The following is an 18,967-nucleotide window of genomic DNA, read 5'->3' on the forward strand; positions in this document are numbered from 1 at the left end:
ATCTCTAGGCAGGGGGCATGAGACTTCCCTACTGGCAGGTATTGGGAAGCCATAAAGCACACAACACAAGGGACCATTCCCTCAGTTGGTGTTCATACTCTGACGCTAGGTGCACAGAGGTCTCTAGTGATGTTCCGCCTGGGGCCAAGGAAGAAAACACTGCCTCGATGTGCTCTCTGACTAGAATACAGCTCTAATGAAGGCATGTGAGTGCACCAGATGTGAGCCCATAAATTTGGGGCAGCAGCAGACATTCCTCCTTGGTAGGCAGGAGGTTGCCAAAAGACTACCCTGTACTGGCTGCTGTGAGGGCGGCCAGCCCATAGTTCAAAATTCTCTGGGGCCTATCGGTAGCAACCAAAAGAGCCACTCACTGCGGAACATTCTGGCTGTGGTGAGCCCATGCCAAGGCTTGGCCTGAAACACAAAATTCAAAGCAGAAAGGCTTAAGGAAAGACTCCACCCATGGCTTCAGAACATGTGGGCCCTGGCACTATGGAGCAGGATAGAAAACCAAAGGTGGCAACACATCTTGGATATGTGGAATCCTCCTAAACTGGGAGGAGTCTCAAGGGATTTCCTCGAGCGAGAGGCTGCTCCAACACCCACACCCAAACCCACACACACACCCACACCCAGGGCTCTGCAATGGACCAAAAATGCAGGCCATCCTGCCCCTGGATCCCTCTGTTAGGCCTCAGCGTAATCCTATTGAGCATGATTTTTTGGTCATCAGCTCTCTTCAGGACCATATGAGTTCTCATCCTCGACCCAACTGAGGCCCTCCTCACTAACCTGCGCCCTGCCACATGTGAAGGCTTATGTCAGATGCTTCCTGGAAAGAAGGATGCCTGAAGGGATGTGCCATTCTGTCGAATCCACGTGCTGGGCCAAGGCTCATGGTGATTGCCCTAGGGAACATAGGCCAAACACAGATCTTCATTTCTCTGGGGACGATGGCTGCCAAGAGGCGAGAAGGACAGCTGTGAGAACTCCAACTCCATGCTAGATGCATTGGGGGAAGTGTGTGCCACACGCTCATGCATAGAATGATGCTACAAGAAATACCTGCAGCAATACATCCAGGAACATAGGGCCCAAATGTACCTCCACGCAGAGACAGGAACACATAGCTGAAACGCATACAAACAGCTCCCTACATAGCTTCCTTCCTGCTTCCCTTCCTCCAGAATGCTCTAGCTCCCTCCCTTTCGACCCTCGTCCTTGGCTCACTCTCTCCATCCATCCATACTTACAAAGATGAAGGCATGAGTGGACAGGTGGATCAATGCCATCTTATGTACCTTAATACTGTGTCAGGGGTAGATGAAATAACCAGTACGTATATGTCTCCCCAGGGAAGGACTAGCCTCATGGATCCTCCAGGCAGCACAAGGCCTGGCACCAGGTCTGCTTGGTGGGGAAAACACTGGGGGCGTTTCTGGGGGGAATGGAGACATTCCTCTGGGCCCGACCCTGGTGTGGGAAAGCGTGTGCTGGCCGATGTCACACTCGGCTTGTCCATGTGCACAACACCCAGACAATGAGGTCTTTATGTCCCACACAGTGGACATTCACAGGAGCTGGATGGAGCTCTCTTGGTAGGCAGTGGCTCCCGTAGAGGAAGGCCAGCCCAAGAGATGCCACAGGCCTGTATCTGTATGCAGAACCCATGAAAGGGCCTGTCTGAGTAAACTGGCCTATCTGAGGGCCCATGATCCCTCACAGAGACCTGGGAAACCCCATTCCAGCAAGGGACCAGCCCTTCAGCTCTCACAAGAGCCAAGAGCATCTAGCTGCCAAGTCCCTGATGAAGGGTCCTTGTTGCCTCTCACCACCTCCAGGCCTGGCCCCACATCCTCCCAACCAACACTTCTTGGAAGTCACTCAAGCACACCCCACAACTGACCATAAGCTCAGTACATCCTCGTGCTCTGCCTCGACATGCACAGGGATCTGCGTGGTTGCTCCCCAGGGCAACACGTACTGAAATGGTGCCTCCATTTTCAGTCTTACTACACTTCAGGTCAATCGAGTTGAATTTCAAGACTCGCATTCTGATCTGCTGGATGGGGAGCCATGTCAAGCATTCCTCCTTGGGGACCACAGAGATTCCCAAACAGGGCCAATTTCTTCTGTGGCAGCATTCCCTACTGTGGCCCGTGCAAGGCCACCAAACAACAGCCATGCAGCTACACCCTCCTCAGCCCACATCCCGGGACCACCCCTCCCCTTCAGGTCAACAGGGCCTCACGATGGACATGATAACGGGATGCCCAAGGGCTCTGCAAAGCCTTCATGGGGGAATGGACACCCAGAAGCCTTTTCTCCTCTGGAGGGGGCTCTCTGACAAACCAGTGGCTTCCGGAGAGGACGACCAACCCAGGAGAAGCTATGGTCCTGTGTATGCATGCAGACCCCATCAGAGGCCCCATTCGGATCAAGTGGCTCCAACAAAGCCGCATGATCCCTCACAGAGTCCTGGCACAACCCCATTGAAGACCACGGCATGGCTTCCAGCCCTTGAATTAACCAGCAGCATCCTGCTTACAAGCACCTGAGGATAGGCTCCTGCCTGCCTCTCACCATCTCTAGGCAGGGGGCATGAGCCTTCCCTACTGGCAGGATTTGGGAAGCCATAAAGCACACACCACAAGGGACCTTTCCCTCAGTTGGTGATCATACTCTGACGCTAGGTGCACAGAGGTCTCTAGAGATGTTCCGCCTGGGGCCAAGGAAGAAAACACTGCCTCGATGTGCTCTCTGACTAGAATACAGCTCTAATGAAGGCATGTGAGTGCACCAGATGTGAGCCCATAAATTTGGGGCAGCAGCAGACATTCCTCCTTGGTAGGCAGGAGGTTGCCAAAAGACTACCCTGTACTGGCTGCTGTGAGGGCGGCCAGCCCATAGTTCAAAATTCCCTGAGGCATATCGGTAGCAACCAAAAGAGGCACTCCCTGCGGAACATTCTGGCTGTGGTGAGCCCATGCCAAGGCTTGGCCTGAAACACAAAATTCAAAGCAGAAAGGCTTAAGGAAAGACTCCACCCATGGCTTCAGAACATGTGGGCCCTGGCACTATGGAGCAGCATAGAAAACCACAGGTGGCAACACATCTTGGATATGTGGAAGCCTCCTACACTGGGAGGAGTCTCAAGGGATTTCCTCGAGCGAGAGGCTGCTCCAACACCCACACCCAAACCCACACACACACCCACACCCAGGGCTCTGCAATGGACCAGAAATGCAGGCCATCCTGCCCCTGGATCCCTCTGTTAGGCCTCAGCGTAATCCTATTGAGCATGATTTTTTGGTCATCAGCTCTCTTCAGGACCATATGAGTTCTCATCCTCGACCCAACTGAGGCCCTCCTCACTCACCTGCGCCCTGCCACATGTGAAGGCTTACCTCAGATGCTTCCTGGAAAGAAGGATGCCTGAAGGGATGTGCCATTCTGTCGAATCCACGTGCTGGGCCAAGGCTCATGGTGATTGCCCTAGGGAACATAGGCCAAACACAGATCTTCATTTCTCTGGGGACGATGTCTGCCAAGAGGTGAGAAGGACAGCTGTGAGAACTCCAACTCCATGCTAGGTGCATTGGGGCACGTGTGTGCCACACGCTCATGCATCGAATGATGCTACAAGAAATACCTGCAGCAATACATCCAGGAACATAGGGCCCAAATGTACCTCCACGCAGAGACAGGAACACATAGCTGAAACGCATACAAACAGCTCCCTACAGAGCTTCCTTCCTGCCTCCCTTCCTCCAGAATGCTCTAGCTCCCTCCCTTTCGACCCTCGTCCTTGGCTCACTCCCTCCATCCATCCATACTTACAAAGGTGAAGGCATGAGTGGACAGGTGGATCAATGCCATCTTATGTACCTTAATACTGTGTCAGGGGCAGATGAAATAACCAGTACGTATATGTCTCCCCAGGGAAGGACTAGCCTCATGGATCCTCCAGGCAGCACAAGGCCTGGCACCAGGTCTGCTTGGTGGGGGAAAACACTGGGGGTGTTTCTGGGGGGAATGGAGACATTTCTCTGGGCCCGACCCTGGTGTGGGCAAGCGTGTGCTGGCTGATGTCACACTCGGCTTGTCCATGTGCACAACACCCAGACAATGAGGCCTTTATGTCCCACACAGTGGACATTCACAGGAGCTGGCGGGAGCTGTCTTGGTAGGCAGTGGCTCCCGTAGAGGAAGGCCAGCCCAAGAGATGCCACAGGCCTGTATCTGTATGCAGAACCCATGAAAGGGCCTGTCTGAGAAAACTGGCCTATCTGAGGGCCCATGATCCCTCACAGAGACCTGGGAAACCCCATTCCAGCAAGGGACCAGCCCTTCAGCTCTCACAAGAGCCAAGAGCATCTAGCTGCCAAGTCCCTGATGAAGGGTCCTTGTTGCGTCTCACCACCTCCAGGCCTGGCCCCACATCCTCCCAACCAACACTTCTTGGAAGTCACTCAAGCACACCCCACAACTGACCATAAGCTCAGTCCATCCTCGTGCTCTGCCTAGAGATGCACAGAGATCTGCGTGGTTGCTCCCCAGGGCAACACGTAATGAAATGTTGCCTCCATGGTCAGTCTTACTACACTTCAGGTCAATCGAGTTGAATTTCAAGGCCCGCATTCCGATCTGGTGGATGGGGAGCCATGTCAAGCATTCCTCCTTGGGGACCACAGAGATTCCCAAACAGGGCCAATTTCTTCTGTGGCAGCATTCCCTACTGTGGCCCGTGCAAGGCCACCAAACAACAGCCATGCAGCTACACCCTCCTCAGCCCGCATCCCGGGACCACCCCTCCCCTTCAGGTCAACAGGGCCTCACGATGGACATGATAACGGGATGCCCAAGGGCTCTGCAAAGCCTTCATGGGGGAATGGACACCCAGAAGCCTTTTCTCCTCTGGAGGGGGCTCTCTGACAAACCAGTGGCTTCCGGAGAGGACGACCAACCCAGGAGAAGCTATGGTCCTGTGTATGCATGCAGACCCCATCAGAGGCCCCATTCGGATCAAGTGGCTCCAACAAAGCACCATGATCCCTCACAGAGTCCTGGCACAACCCCATTGAAGACCACGGCATGGCTTCCAGCCCTTGAAATAACCAGCAGCATCCTGCCTCCAAGCACCTGAGGATAGGCTCCTGCCTGCCTCTCACCATCTCTAGGCAGGGGGCATGAGCCTTCCCTACTGACAGGTTTTGGGAAGCCATAAAGCACACACCACAAGGGACCATTCCCTCAGTTGGGGATCATACTCTGGCGCTAGGTGCACAGAGTTCTCTAGAGATGTTCCGCCTGGGGCCAAGGAAGAAAACACTGCCTCGATGTGCTCTCTGACTAGAATACAGCTGTAATGAAGGCATGTGAGTGCACCAGATGTGAGCCCATAAATTTGGGGCAGCAGCAGACATTCCTCCTTGGTAGGCAGGAGGTTGCCAAAAGACTACCCTGTACTGGCTGCTGTGAGGGCGGCCAGCCCATAGTTCAAAATTCTCTGGGGCCTATCGGTAGCAACCAAAAGAGCCACTCACTGCGGAACATTCTGGCTGTGGTGAGCCCATGCCAAGGCTTGGCCTGAAACACAAAATTCAAAGCAGAAAGGCTTAAGGAAAGACTCCACCCATGGCTTCAGAACATGTGGGCCCTGGCACTATGGAGCAGGATAGAAAACCAAAGGTGGCAACACATCTTGGATATGTGGAAGCCATCTACACTGGGAGGAGTCTCAAGGGATTTCCTCGAGGGAGAGGCTGCTCCAACACCCACACCCAAACCTACACGCACACCCACACCCAGGGCTCTGCAATGGACCAAAAATGCAGGCCATCCTGCCCCTGGATCCCTCTGTTAGGCCTCAGCGTAATCCTATTGAGCATGATTTTTTGGTCATCAGCTCTCTTCAGGACCATATGAGTTCTCATCCTCGACCCAACTGAGGCCCTCCTCACTCACCTGCGCCCTGCCACATGTGAAGGCTTACCTCAGAAGCTTCCTGGAAAGAAGGTTGCCTGAAGGGATGTGACATTCTGTCAAATCCACGTGCTGGGCCAAGGCTCATGGTGATTGCCCTAGGGAACATAGGCCAAACACAGATCTTCATTTCTCTGGGGACGATGGCTGCCAAGAGGTGAGAAGGACAGCTGTGAGAACTCCAACTCCATGCTAGGTGCATTGGGGCACGTGTGTGCCACACGCTCATGCATCGAATGATGCTACAAGAAATACCTGCAGCAATACATCCAGGAACATAGGGCCCAAATGTACCTCCACGCAGAGAGAGGAACACATAGCTGAAACGCATACAAACAGCTCCCTACAGAGCTTCCTTCCTGCCTCCCTTCCTCCAGAATGCTCTAGCTCCCTCCCTTTCGACCCTCGTCCTTGGCTCACTCCCTCCATCCATCCATACTTACAAAGGTGAAGGCATGAGTGGACAGGTGGATCAATGCCATCTTATGTACCTTAATACTGTGTCAGGGGCAGATGAAATAACCAGTACGTATATGTCTCCCCAGGGAAGGACTAGCCTCATGGATCCTCTAGTCAGCACAAGGCCTGGCACCAGGTCTGCTTGGTGGGGAAAACACTGGGGGTGTTTCTGGGGGGAATGGAGACATTTCTCTGGGCCCGACCCTGGTGTGGGCAAGCGTGTGCTGGCCGATGTCACACTCGGCTTGTCCATGTGCACAACACCCAGACAATGAGGCCTTTATGTCCCACACAGTGGACATTCACAGGAGCTGGAGGGAGCTCTCTTGGTAGGCAGTGGCTCCCGTAGAGGAAGGCCAGCCCAAGAGATGCCACAGGCCTGTATCTGTATGCAGAACCCATGAAAGGGCCTGTCTGAGAAAACTGGCCTATCTGAGGGCCCATGATCCCTCACAGAGACCTGGGAAACCCCATTCCAGCAAGGGACCAGCCCTTCAGCTCTCACAAGAGCCAAGAGCATCTAGCTGCCAAGTCCCTGATGAAGGGTCCTTGTTGCGTCTCACCACCTCCAGGCCTGGCCCCACATCCTCCCAACCAACACTTCTTGGAAGTCACTCAAGCACACCCCACAACTGACCATAAGCTCAGTACATCCTCGTGCTCTGCCTCGACATGCACAGAGATCTGCGTGGTTGCTCCCCAGGGCAACACGTCCTGTAATGGTGCTTCCATTTTCAGTCTTACTATACTTCAGGTCAATCGAGTTGAATTTCAAGACCCGCATTCCGATCTGGTGGATGGGGAGCCATGTCAAGCATTCCTCCTTGGGGACCACAGAGATTCCCAAACAGGGCCAATTTCTTCTGTGGCAGCATTCCCTACTGTGGCCCGTGCAAGGCCACCAAACAACAGCCATGCAGCTACACCCTCCTCAGCCCGTATCCCGGGACCACCCCTCCCCTTAAGGTCAACAGGGCCTCACGATGGACATGATAACGGGATGCCCAAGGGCTCTGCAAAGCCTTCATGGGGGAATGGACACCCAGAAGCCTTTTCTCCTCTGGAGGGGGCTCTCTGACAAACCAGTGGCTTCCGGAGAGGACGACCAACCCAGGAGAAGCTATGGTCCTGTGTATGCATGCAGACCCCATCAGAGGCCCCATTCGGATCAAGTGGCTCCAACAAAGCACCATGATCCCTCACAGAGTCCTGGCACAACCCCATTGAAGACCACGGCATGGCTTCCAGCCCTTGAAATAACCAGCAGCATCCTGCCTCCAAGCACCTGAGGATAGGCTCCTGCCTGCCTCTCACCATCTCTAGGCAGGGCGCATGAGCCTTCCCTACTGGCAGGATTTGGGAAGCCATAAAGCACACACCACAAGGGACCATTCCCTCAGTTGGTGTTCATACTCTGACGCTAGGTGCACAGAGGTCTCTAGAGATGTTCCGCCTGGGGCCAAGGAAGAAAACACTGCCTCGATGTGCTCTCTGACTAGAATACAGCTGTAATGAAGGCATGTGAGTGCACCAGATGTGAGCCCATAAATTTGGGGCAGCAGCAGACATTCCTCCTTGGTAGGCAGGAGGTTGCCAAAAGACTACCCTGTACTGCCTGCTGTGAGGGCGGCCAGCCCATAGTTCAAAATTCTCTGGGGCCTATCGGTAGCAACCAAAAGAGCCACTCACTGCGGAACATTCTGGCTGTGGTGAGCCCATGCCAAGGCTTGGCCTGAAACACAAAATTCAAAGCAGAAAGGCTTAAGGAAAGACTCCACCCATGGCCCCAGAACATGTGGGCCCTGGCACTATGGAGCAGGATAGAAAACCAAAGGTGGCAACACATCTTGGATATGTGGAAGCCTGCTACACTCGGAGGAGTCTCAAGGGATTTCCTCGAGGGAGAGGCTGCTCCAACACCCACACGCAAACCCACACCCACACCCACACCCAGGGCTCTGCATTGGACCAAAAATGCAGGCCATCCTGCCCCTGGATCCCTCTGTTATACCTCAGCGTAATCCTATTGAGCATGATTTTTTGGTCATCAGCTCTCTTCAGGACCATATGAGTTGTCATCATCGACCCAACTGAGGCCCTCCTCACTCATCTGCGCCTTGCCACATGTGAAGGCTTACCTCAGATGCTTCCTGGAAAAAGGATGCCTAAAGGGATGTGCCATTCTGTCGAATCCACGTGCTCGGCCAAGGCTCATGGTGATTGCCCTAGGGAACATAGGCCAAACACAGATCTTCATTTCTCTGGGGACGATGTTTGCCAAGAGGTGAGAAGGACAGCTGTGAGAACTCCAACTCCATGCTAGATGCATTGGGGGACGTGTGTGCCACATGCTCATGCATCGAATGATGCTACAAGAAATACCTGCAGCAATACATCCAGGAACATAGGGCCCAAATGTAGCTCCACGCAGAGACAGGAACACATAGCTGAAACGCATACAAACAGCTCCCTACATAGCTTCCTTCCTGCCTCCCTTCCTCCAGAATGTTCTAGCTCCCTCCCTTTCGACCCTCGTCCTTGGCTCACTCCCTCCATCCATCCATACTTACAAAGATGAAGGCATGAGTGGACAGGTGGATCAATGCCATCTTATGTACCTTAATACTGTGTCAGGGGCAGATGAAATAACCAGTACATATATGTCTCCCCAGGGAAGGACTAGCCTCATGGATCCTCCAGGCAGCACAAGGCCTGGCACCAGGGCTGCTTGGCGCGGGAAAACACTGGGGGTGTGTCTGGGGGGAATGGAGACATTCCTCTGGGCCCCACCCTGGTGTGGGCAAGCGTGTGCTGGCCGATGTCACACTCGGCTTGTCCATGTGCACAACACCCAGACAATGAGGCCTTTATGTCCCACGCAGTGGACATTCACAGGAGCTGGAGGGAGCTCTCTTGGTAGGCAGTGGCTCCCGTAGAGGAAGGCCAGCCCAAGAGATGCCACAGGCCTGTATCTGTATGCAGAACCCATGAAAGGGCCTGTCTGAGAAAACTGGCCTATCTGAGGGCCCATGATCCCTCACAGAGACCTGGGAAACCCCATTCCAGCAAGGGACGTGCCCTTCAGCTCTCTCAAGAGCCAAGAGCAGCTAGCTGCCAAGTCCCTGATGAAGGGTCCTTGTTGCCTCTCACCACCTCCAGGCCTGGCCCCACATCCTCCCAACCAACACTTCTTGGAAGTCACTCAAGCACACCCCACAACTGTCCATAAGCTCAGTCCATCCTCGTGCTCTGCCTCGACATGCACAGAGATCTGCGTGGTTGCTCCCCAGGGCAACACGTAATGAGATGGTGCCTCCATGGTCAGCTTTACTACACTTCAGGTCAATCGAGTTGAATTTCAAGACCCGCATTCCGATCTGGTGGATGGGGAGCCACATGAAGCATTCCTCCTTGGGGAGCACAGAGATTCCCAAACAGGGCCAATTTCTTCTGTGGCAGCATTCCCTACTGTGGCCCGTGCAAGGCCACCAAACAACAGCCATGCAGCTACACCCTCCTCAGCCCACATCCCGGGACCACCCCTCCACTTCAGGTCAACAGGGCCTCACGATGGACATGATAACGGGATGCCCAAGGGCTCTGCAAAGCCTTCATGGGGGAATGGACACCCAGAAGCCTTTTCTCCTCTGGAGGGGGCTCTATGACAAACCAGTGGCTTCCAGAGAGGACAACCAACCCAGGAGAAGCTATGGTCCTGTGTATGCATGCAGACCCCATCAGAGACCCCATTCGGATCAAGTGGCTCCAACAAAGCACCATGATCCCTCACAGAGTCCTGGCACAACCACATTGAAGACCTCGGCATGGCTTCCAGCCCTTGAAATAACCAGCAGCATCCTGCCTCCAAGCACCTGAGGATGGGCTCCTCCTGCCTGCTCTCACCATCTCTAGGCAGGTGGCATGAGCCTTCTCTACTGACAGGTTTTGGGAAGCCATAAAGCACACACCACAAGGGACCTTTCCCTCAGTTGGTGATCATACTCTGGCGCTAGGTGCACAGAGGTCTCTAGAGATGTTCCGCCTGGGGCCAAGGAAGAAAACACTGCCTCGATGTGCTCTCTGACTAGAATACAGCTCTATTGAAGGCATATGAGTGCACCAGATGTGAGCCCATAAATATGGGGCAGCAGCAGACATTCCTCCTTGGTAGGCAGGAGGTTGCCAAAAGACTACCCTGTACTGGCTGCTGTGAGGGCGGCCAGCCCATACTTCAAAATTCTCTGGGGCCTATCGGTAGCAACCAAAAGAGCCACTCACTGCGAAACATTCTGGCTGTGGTGAGTCCATGCCAAGGCTTGGCCTGAAACACAAAATTCAAAGCAGAAAGGCTTAAGGAAAGACTCCACCCATGGCCTCAGAACATGTGGGCCCTGGCACTATGGAGCAGGATAGAAAACCAAAGGTGGCAACACATCTTGGATATGTGGAAGCCTCCTACACTCGGAGGAGGCTCAAGGGATTTCCTCGAGGGAAGGGCTGCTCCAACACCCACACCCACACCCACACCCACACCCACACCCAGGGCTCTGCAATGGACCAACAATGCAGGCCATCCTGCCCCTGGATCCCTCTGTTAGGCCTCAGCGTAATCCTATTGAGCATGATTTTTTGGTCATCAGCTCTCTTCAGGACCATATGAGTTCTCATCATCGACCCAACTGAGGCCCTCCTCACTCACCTGCGCCCTGCCACATGTGAAGGCTTACCTCAGATGCTTCCTGGAAAGAAGGATGCCTGAAGGGATGTGCCATTCTGTCGAATCCAGGTGCTGGGTCAAGGCTCATGGTGATTGCCCTAGGGAACATAGGCCAGACACAGATCTTCATTTCTCTGGGGACGATGTCTGCCAAGAGGTGGGAAGGACAGCTGTCAGAACTCCAACTCCATGCTAGATGCATTGGGGGATGTGTGTGTCACACGCTCATGCATCGAATGATGCTACAAGCAATACCTGCAGCAATATATCCAGGAACATAGGGCCCAAATGTACCTCCACGCAGAGACCGGAACACATAGCTGAAACGCATACAAACAGCTCCCTACAGAGCTTCCTTCCTGCCTCCCTTCCTCCAGAATGCTCTAGCTCCCTCCCTTTCGACCCTCGTCCTTGGCTCACTCCCTCCATCCATCCATACTTACAATGATGAAGGCATGAGTGGACAGGTGGTCAATGCCATCTTATGTACCTTAATACTGTGTCAGGGGCAGATGATATAACCAGTACGTATATGTCTCCCCAGGGAAGGACTAGCCTCATGGATCCTCCAGGCAGCACAAGGCCTGGCACCAGGTCTGCTTGGCGGGGAAAACACTGGGGGTGTGTCTGGGGGAATGGAGACATTCCTCTGGGCCCCACCCTGGTGTGGGCAAGCGTGTGCTGGCCGATGTCACACTCGGCTTGTCCATGTGCACAACACCCAGACAATGAGGCCTTTATGTCCCACACAGTGGACATTCACAGGAGCTGGAGGGAGCTCTCTTGGTAGGCAGTGGCTCCCGTAGAGGAAGGCCAGCCCAAGAGATGCCACAGGCCTGTATCTGTATGCAGAACCCATGAAAGGGCCTGTCTGAGTAAACTGGCCTATCTGAGGGCCCATGATCCCTCACAGAGACCTGGGAAACCCCATTCCAGCAAGGGACCAGCCCTTCAGCTCTCACAAGAGCCAAGAGCATCTAGCTGCCAAGTCCCTGATGAAGGGTCCTTGTTGCCTCTCACCACCTCCAGGCCTGGCCCCACATCCTCCCAACCAACACTTCTTGGAAGTCACTCAAGCACACCCCACAACTGACCATAAGCTCAGTCCATCCTCGTGCTCTGCCTCGACATGCACAGAGATTTGCGTGGTTGCTCCCCAGGGCAACACGTCCTGTAATAGTGCTTCCATTTTCAGTCTTACTATACTTCAGGTCAATCGAGTTGAATTTCAAGACCCGCATTCCGATCTGGTGGATGGGGAGCCATGTCAAGCATTCCTCCTTGGGGACCACAGAGATTCCCAAACAGGGCCAATTTCTTCTGTGGCAGCATTCCCTACTGTGGCCCGTGCAAGGCCACCAAACAACAGCCATGCAGCTACACCCTCCTCAGCCCACATCCCGGGACCACCCCTCCCCTTCAGGTCAACAGGGCCTCACGATGGACATGATAACGGGATGCCCAAGGGCTCTGCAAAGCCTTCATGGGGGAATGGACACCCAGAAGCCTTTTCTCCTCTGGAGGGGGCTCTCTGACAAACCAGTGGCTTCCGGAGTGGACGACCAACTCAGGAGAAGCTATGGTCCTGTGTATGCATGCAGACCCCATCAGAGGCCCCATTCGGATCAAGTGGCTCCAACAAAGCACCATGATCCCTCACAGAGTCCTGGCACAACCCCATTGAAGACCACGGCATGGCTTCCAGCCCTTGAAATAACCAGCAGCATCCTGCTTCCAATCACCTGAGGATAGGCTCCTGCCTGCCTCTCACCATCTCTAGGCAGGGGGCATGAGCCTTCCCTACTGACAGGTTTTGGGAAGCCATAAAGCACACACCACAAGGGACCATTCCCTCAGTTGGTGTTCATACTCTGACGCTAGGTGCACAGAGGTCTCTAGAGATGTTCCGCCTGGGGCCAAGAAGAAAACATTGCCTCGATGTGCTCTCTGACTAGAATACAGCTCTAATGAAGGCATGTGAGTGCACCAGATGTGAGCCCATAAATTTGGGGCAGCAGCAGACATTCCTCCTTGGTAGGCAGGAGGTTGCCAAAAGACTACCCTGTACTGGCTGCTGTGAGGGCGGCCAGCCCATAGTTCAAAATTCTCTGGGGCCTATCGGTAGCAACCAAAAGAGCCACTCACTGCGGAACATTCTGGCTGTGGTGAGCCCATGCCAAGGCTTGGCCTGAAACACAAAATTCAAAGCAGAAAGGCTTAAGGAAAGACTCCACCCATGGCTTCAGAACATGTGGGCCCTGGCACTATGGAGCAGGATAGAAAACCAAAGGTGGCAACACATCTTGGATATGTGGAATCCTCCTACACTGGGAGGAGTCTCAAGGGATTTCCTCGAGCGAGAGGCTGCTCCAACACCCACACCCAAACCCACACACACACCCACACCCCAGGGCTCTGCAATGGACCAAAAATGCAGGCCATCCTGCCCCTGGATCCCTCTGTTAGGCCTCAGCGTAATCCTATTGAGCATGATTTTTTGGTCATCAGCTCTCTTCAGGACCATATGAGTTCTCATCCTCGACCCAACTGAGGCCCTCCTCACTCACCTGCGCCCTGCCACATGTGAAGGCTTACCTCAGATGCTTCCTGGAAAGAAGGATGCCTGAAGGGATGTGCCATTCTGTCGAATCCACGTGCTGGGCCAAGGCTCATGGTAATTGCCCTAGGGAACATAGGCCAAACACAGATCTTCATTTCTCTGGGGATGATGGCTGCCAAGAGGTGAGAAGGACAGCTGTGAGAACTCCAACTCCATGCTAGATGCATTGGGGAACGTGTGTGCCACACGCTCATGCATAGAATGATGCTACAAGAAATACCTGCAGCAATACATCCGGGAACATAGGGCCCAAATGTACCTCCACGCAGAGACAGGAACACATAGCTGAAACGCATACAAACAGCTCCCTACATAGCTTCCTTCCTGCCTCCCTTCCTCCAGAATGCTCTAGCTCCCTCCCTTTCGACCCTCGTCCTTGGCTCACTCTCTCCATCCATCCATACTTACAAAGATGAAGGCATGAGTGGACAGGTGGATCAATGCCATCTTATGTACCTTAATACTGTGTCAGGGGCAGATGAAATAACCAGTACGTATATGTCTCCCCAGGGAAGGACTAGCCTCATGGATCCTCTAGTCAGCACAAGGCCTGGCACCAGGTCTGCTTGGTGGGGAAAACACTGGGGGTGTTTCTGGGGGGAATGGAGACATTCCTCTGGGCCCGACCCTGGTGTGGGAAAGCGTGTGCTGGCCGATGTCACACTCGGCTTGTCCATGTGCACAAGACCCAGACAATGAGGTCTTTATGTCCCACACAGTGGACATTCACAGGAGCTGGAGGGAGCTCTCTTGGTAGGCAGTGGCTCCCGTAGAGGAAGGCCAGCCCAAGAGATATCACAGGCCTGTATCTGTATGCAGAACCCATGAAAGGGCCTGTCTGAGTAAACTGGCCTATCTGAAGGCCCATGATCCCTCACAGAGACCTGGGAAACCCCATTCCAGCAAGGGACCAGCCCTTCAGCTCTCACAAGAGCCAAGAGCATCTAGCTGCCAAGTCCCTGATGAAGGGTCCTTGTTGCCTCTCACCACCTCCAGGCCTGGCCCCACATCCTCCCAACCAACACTTCTTGGAAGTCACTCAAGCACACCCCACAACTGACCATAAGCTCAGTACATCCTCGTGCTCTGCCTCGACATGCACAGAGATCTGCGTGGTTGCTCCCCAGGGCAACACGTACTGAAATGGTGCCTACATTTTCAGTCTTACTACACTTCAGGTCAATCGAGTTGAATTTCAAGACCCGCATTCCGATCTGGTGGATGGGGAGCCATGTCAAGCATTCCTCCTTGGGGACCACAGAGATTCCCAAACAGGGCCAATTTCTTCTGTGGCAGCATTCCCTACTGTGGCCCGTGCAAGGCCACCAAACAACAGCCATGCAGCTACACCCTCCTCAGCCCACATCCCGGGACCACCCCTCCCCTTCAGGTCAACAGGGCCTCACGATGGACATGATAACGGGATGCCCAAGGGCTCTGCAAAGCCCTAATGGGGGAATGGACACCCAGAAGCCTTTTCTCCTCTGGAGGGGGCTCTCTGACAAACCAGTGGCTTCCGGAGAGGACGACCAACCCAGGAGAAGCTATGGTCCTGTGTATGCATGCAGACCCCATCAGAGGCCCCATTCGGATCAAGTGGCTCCAACAAAGCCCCATGATCTCTCACAGAGTCCTGGCACAACCCCATTGAAGACCATGGCATGGCTTCCAGCCCTTGAAATAACCAGCAGCATCCTGCTTCCAAGCACCTGAGGATAGGCTCCTGCCTGCCTCTCACCATCTCTAGGCAGGGGGCATGAGCCTTCCCTACTGACAGGTTTTGGGAAGCCATAAAGCACACACCACAAGGGACCATTCCCTCAGTTGGGGATCATACTCTGGCGCTAGGTGCACAGAGGTCTCTAGAGATGTTCCGCCTGGGGCCAAGGAAGAAAACACTGCCTCGATGTGCTCTCTGACTAGAATACAGCTGTAATGAAGGCATGTGAGTGCACCAGATGTGAGCCCATAAATTTGGGGCAGCAGCAGACATTCCTCCTTGGTAGGCAGGAGGTTGCCAAAAGACTACCCTGTACTGGCTGCTGTGAGGGCGGCCAGCCCATAGTTCAAAATTCTCTGGGGCCTATCGGTAGCAACCAAAAGAGCCACTCACTGCGGAACATTCTGGCTGTGGTGAGCGCATGCCAAGGCTTGGCCTGAAACACAAAATTCAAAGCAGAAAGGCTTAAGGAAAGACTCCACCCATGGCTTCAGAACATGTGGGCCCTGGCACTATGGAGCAGGATAGAAAACCAAAGGTGGCAACACATCTTGGATATGTGGAAGCCTCCTACACTCGGAGGAGTCTCAAGGGATTTCCTCGAGGGAAAGGCTGCTCCAACACCCACACCCAAACCTACACGCACACCCACACCCAGGGCTCTGCAATGGACCAAAAATGCAGGCCATCCTGCCCCTGGATCCCTCTGTTAGGCCTCAGCGTAATCCTATTGAGCATGATTTTTTGGTCATCAGCTCTCTTCAGGACCATATGAGTTCTCATCCTCGACCCAACTGAGGCCCTCCTCACTCACCTGCGCCCTGCCACATGTGAAGGCTTACCTCAGATGCTTCCTGGAAAGAAGGATGCCTGAAGGGATGTGACATTCTGTCAAATCCACGTGCTGGGCCAAGGCTCATGGTGATTGCCCTAGGGAACATAGGCCAGACACAGATCTTCATTTCTCTGGGGACGATGGCTGCCAAGAGGTGAGAAGGACAGCTGTGAGAACTCCAACTCCATGCTAGGTGCATTGGGGGACGTGTGTGCCACACGCTCATGCATCGAATGATGCTACAAGAAATACCTGCAGCAATACATCCAGGAACATAGGGCCCAAATGTAGCTCCACGCAGAGACAGGAACACATAGCTGAAACGCATACAAACAGCTCCCTACAGAGCTTCCTTCCTGCCTCCCTTCCTCCAGAATGCTCTAGCTCCCTCCCTTTCGACCCTCGTCCTTGGCTCACTCCCTCCATCCATCCATACTTACAAAGGTGAAGGCATGAGTGGACAGGTGGATCAATGCCATCTTATGTACCTTAATACTGTGTCAGGGGCAGATGAAATAACCAGTACGTATATGTCTCCCCAGGGAAGGACTAGCCTCATGGATCCTCTAGTCAACACAAGGCCTGGCACCAGGTCTGCTTGGTGGGGAAAACACTGGGGTGTTTCTGGGGGGAATGGAGACATTCCTCTGGGCCCGACCCTGGTGTGGGCAAGCGTGTGCTGGCCGATGTCACACTCGGCTTGTCCATGTGCACAACACCCAGACAATGAGGCCTTTATGTCCCACACAGTGGACATTCACAGGAGCTGGAGGGAGCTCTCTTGGTAGGCAGTGGCTCCCGTAGAGGAAGGCCAGCCCAAGAGATGCCACAGGCCTGTATCTGTATGCAGAACCCATGAAAGGGCCTGTCTGAGTAAACTGGCCTATCTGAGGGCCCATCATCCCTCACAGAGACCTGGGAAACCCCATTCCAGCAAGGGACCAGCCCTTCACCTCTCACAAGAGCCAAGAGAATCTAGCTGCCAAGTCCCTGATGAAGGGTCCTTGTTGCCTCTCACCACCTCCAGGCCTGGCCCCACATCCTCCCAACCAACACTTCTTGGAAGTCACTCAAGCACACCCCACAACTGACCATAAGCTCAGTCCATCCTCGTGCTCTGCCTCGACATGCACAGAGATCTGCGTAGTTGCTCCCCAGGGCACCACGTAATGAAATGTTGCCTCCATGGTCAGTCTTACTGCACTTCAGGTCAATCGAGTTGAATTTCAAGACCCGCATTTCGATCTGGTGGATGGGGAGCCATGTCAAGCATTCCTCCTTGGGGACCACAGAGATTCCCAAACAGGGCCAATTTCTTCTGTGGCAGCATTCCCTACTGTGGCCAGTGCAAGGCCACCAAACAACAGCCATGCAGCTACACCCTCCTCAGCCCGCATCCCGGGACCACCCCTCCCCTTCAGGTCAACAGGGCCTCACGATGGACATGATAACGGGATGCCCAAGGGCTCTGCAAAGCCTTCATGGGGGAATGGACACCCAGAAGCCTTTTCTCCTCTGGAGGGGGCTCTCTGACAAACCAGTGGCTTCCGGAGAGGACGACCAACCCAGGAGAAGCTATGGTTCTGTGTATGCATGCAGACCCCATCAGAGGCCCCATTCGGATCAAGTGGCTCCAACAAAGCACCATGATCCCTCACAGAGTCCTGTCACAACCCCATTGAAGACCACGGCATGGCTTCCAGCCCTTGAAATAACCAGCAGCATCCTGCCTCCAAGCACCTGAGGATGGGCTCCTGCCTGCCTCTCACCATCTCTAGGCAGGGGGCATGAGCCTTCCCTACTGACAGGTTTTGGGAAGCCATAAAGCACACACCACAAGGGACCATTCCCTCAGTTGGTGATCATACTCTGGCGCTAGGTGCACAGAGGTCTCTAGAGATGTTCCGCCTGGGGCCAAGGAAGAAAACACTGCCTCGATGTGCTCTCTGACTGGAATACAGCTGTAATGAAGGCAGGTGAGTGCACCAGATGTGAGCCCATAAATTTGGGGCAGCAGCAGACATTCCTCCTTGGTAGGCAGGAGGTTGCCAAAAGACTACCCTGTACTGGCTGCTGTGAGGGCGGCCAGCCCATAGTTCAAAATTCTCTGGGGCCTATCGGTAGCAACCAAAAGAGCCACTCACTGCCGAACATTCTGGCTGTGGTGAGTCCATTCCAAGGCTTGGCCTGAAACACAAAATTCAAAGCAGAAAGGCTTAAGGAAAGACTCCACCCATGGCTTCAGAACATGTGGGCCCTGGCACTATGGAGCAGGATAGAAAACCACAGGTGGCAACACATCTTGGATATGTGGAATCCTCCTACACTGGGAGGAGTCTCAAGGGATTTCCTCGAGCGAGAGTCTGTTCCAACACCCACAGCCACACCCACACCCACACCCACACCCACACCCAGGGCTCTGCAATGGACCAACAATGCAGGCCATCCTGCCCCTGGATCCCGCTGTTAGGCCTCAGCGTAATCCTATTGAGCATGATTTTTTGGTCATCAGCTCTCTTCAGGACCATATGAGTTCTCATCCTCGACCCAACTGAGGCCCTCCTCACTCACCTGCGCCCTGCCACATGTGAAGGCTTACCTCAGATGCTTCCTGGAAAGAAGGATGCC

General features: G+C 54.0%; 8 non-coding genes across 8 annotated transcripts; all 8 read right to left on the bottom strand.

Moving 5' to 3' along the window:
- Positions 1-692: 692 nt before the first annotated feature.
- On the bottom strand, positions 693-773 carry LOC130846976 (small nucleolar RNA SNORD115). The gene has a single exon (XR_009051771.1). It is a non-coding gene; the product is annotated as a small nucleolar RNA SNORD115 (small nucleolar RNA).
- A 2,506-nt stretch (positions 774-3,279) lies between these two features.
- LOC130846977 (small nucleolar RNA SNORD115) lies at positions 3,280-3,360 on the bottom strand. The gene has a single exon (XR_009051772.1). It is a non-coding gene; the product is annotated as a small nucleolar RNA SNORD115 (small nucleolar RNA).
- A 2,507-nt stretch (positions 3,361-5,867) lies between these two features.
- On the bottom strand, positions 5,868-5,948 carry LOC130846979 (small nucleolar RNA SNORD115). The gene has a single exon (XR_009051774.1). It is a non-coding gene; the product is annotated as a small nucleolar RNA SNORD115 (small nucleolar RNA).
- A 2,506-nt stretch (positions 5,949-8,454) lies between these two features.
- Positions 8,455-8,535, bottom strand: LOC130847079 (small nucleolar RNA SNORD115). The gene has a single exon (XR_009051873.1). It is a non-coding gene; the product is annotated as a small nucleolar RNA SNORD115 (small nucleolar RNA).
- Positions 8,536-11,043: 2,508 nt separating this feature from the next.
- LOC130847539 (small nucleolar RNA SNORD115) lies at positions 11,044-11,124 on the bottom strand. Its single transcript, XR_009052293.1, has one exon. It is a non-coding gene; the product is annotated as a small nucleolar RNA SNORD115 (small nucleolar RNA).
- A 2,504-nt stretch (positions 11,125-13,628) lies between these two features.
- LOC130846980 (small nucleolar RNA SNORD115) lies at positions 13,629-13,709 on the bottom strand. Its single transcript, XR_009051775.1, has one exon. It is a non-coding gene; the product is annotated as a small nucleolar RNA SNORD115 (small nucleolar RNA).
- A 2,506-nt stretch (positions 13,710-16,215) lies between these two features.
- Positions 16,216-16,296, bottom strand: LOC130846981 (small nucleolar RNA SNORD115). Its single transcript, XR_009051776.1, has one exon. It is a non-coding gene; the product is annotated as a small nucleolar RNA SNORD115 (small nucleolar RNA).
- A 2,511-nt stretch (positions 16,297-18,807) lies between these two features.
- Positions 18,808-18,888, bottom strand: LOC130846982 (small nucleolar RNA SNORD115). Its single transcript, XR_009051777.1, has one exon. It is a non-coding gene; the product is annotated as a small nucleolar RNA SNORD115 (small nucleolar RNA).
- Between the last annotated feature and the right edge of the window lie 79 nt (positions 18,889-18,967).

This window comes from Hippopotamus amphibius, chromosome 2, assembly GCF_030028045.1.
Source record: "Hippopotamus amphibius kiboko isolate mHipAmp2 chromosome 2, mHipAmp2.hap2, whole genome shotgun sequence".
Lineage (NCBI taxonomy): Eukaryota > Metazoa > Chordata > Mammalia > Artiodactyla > Hippopotamidae > Hippopotamus > Hippopotamus amphibius.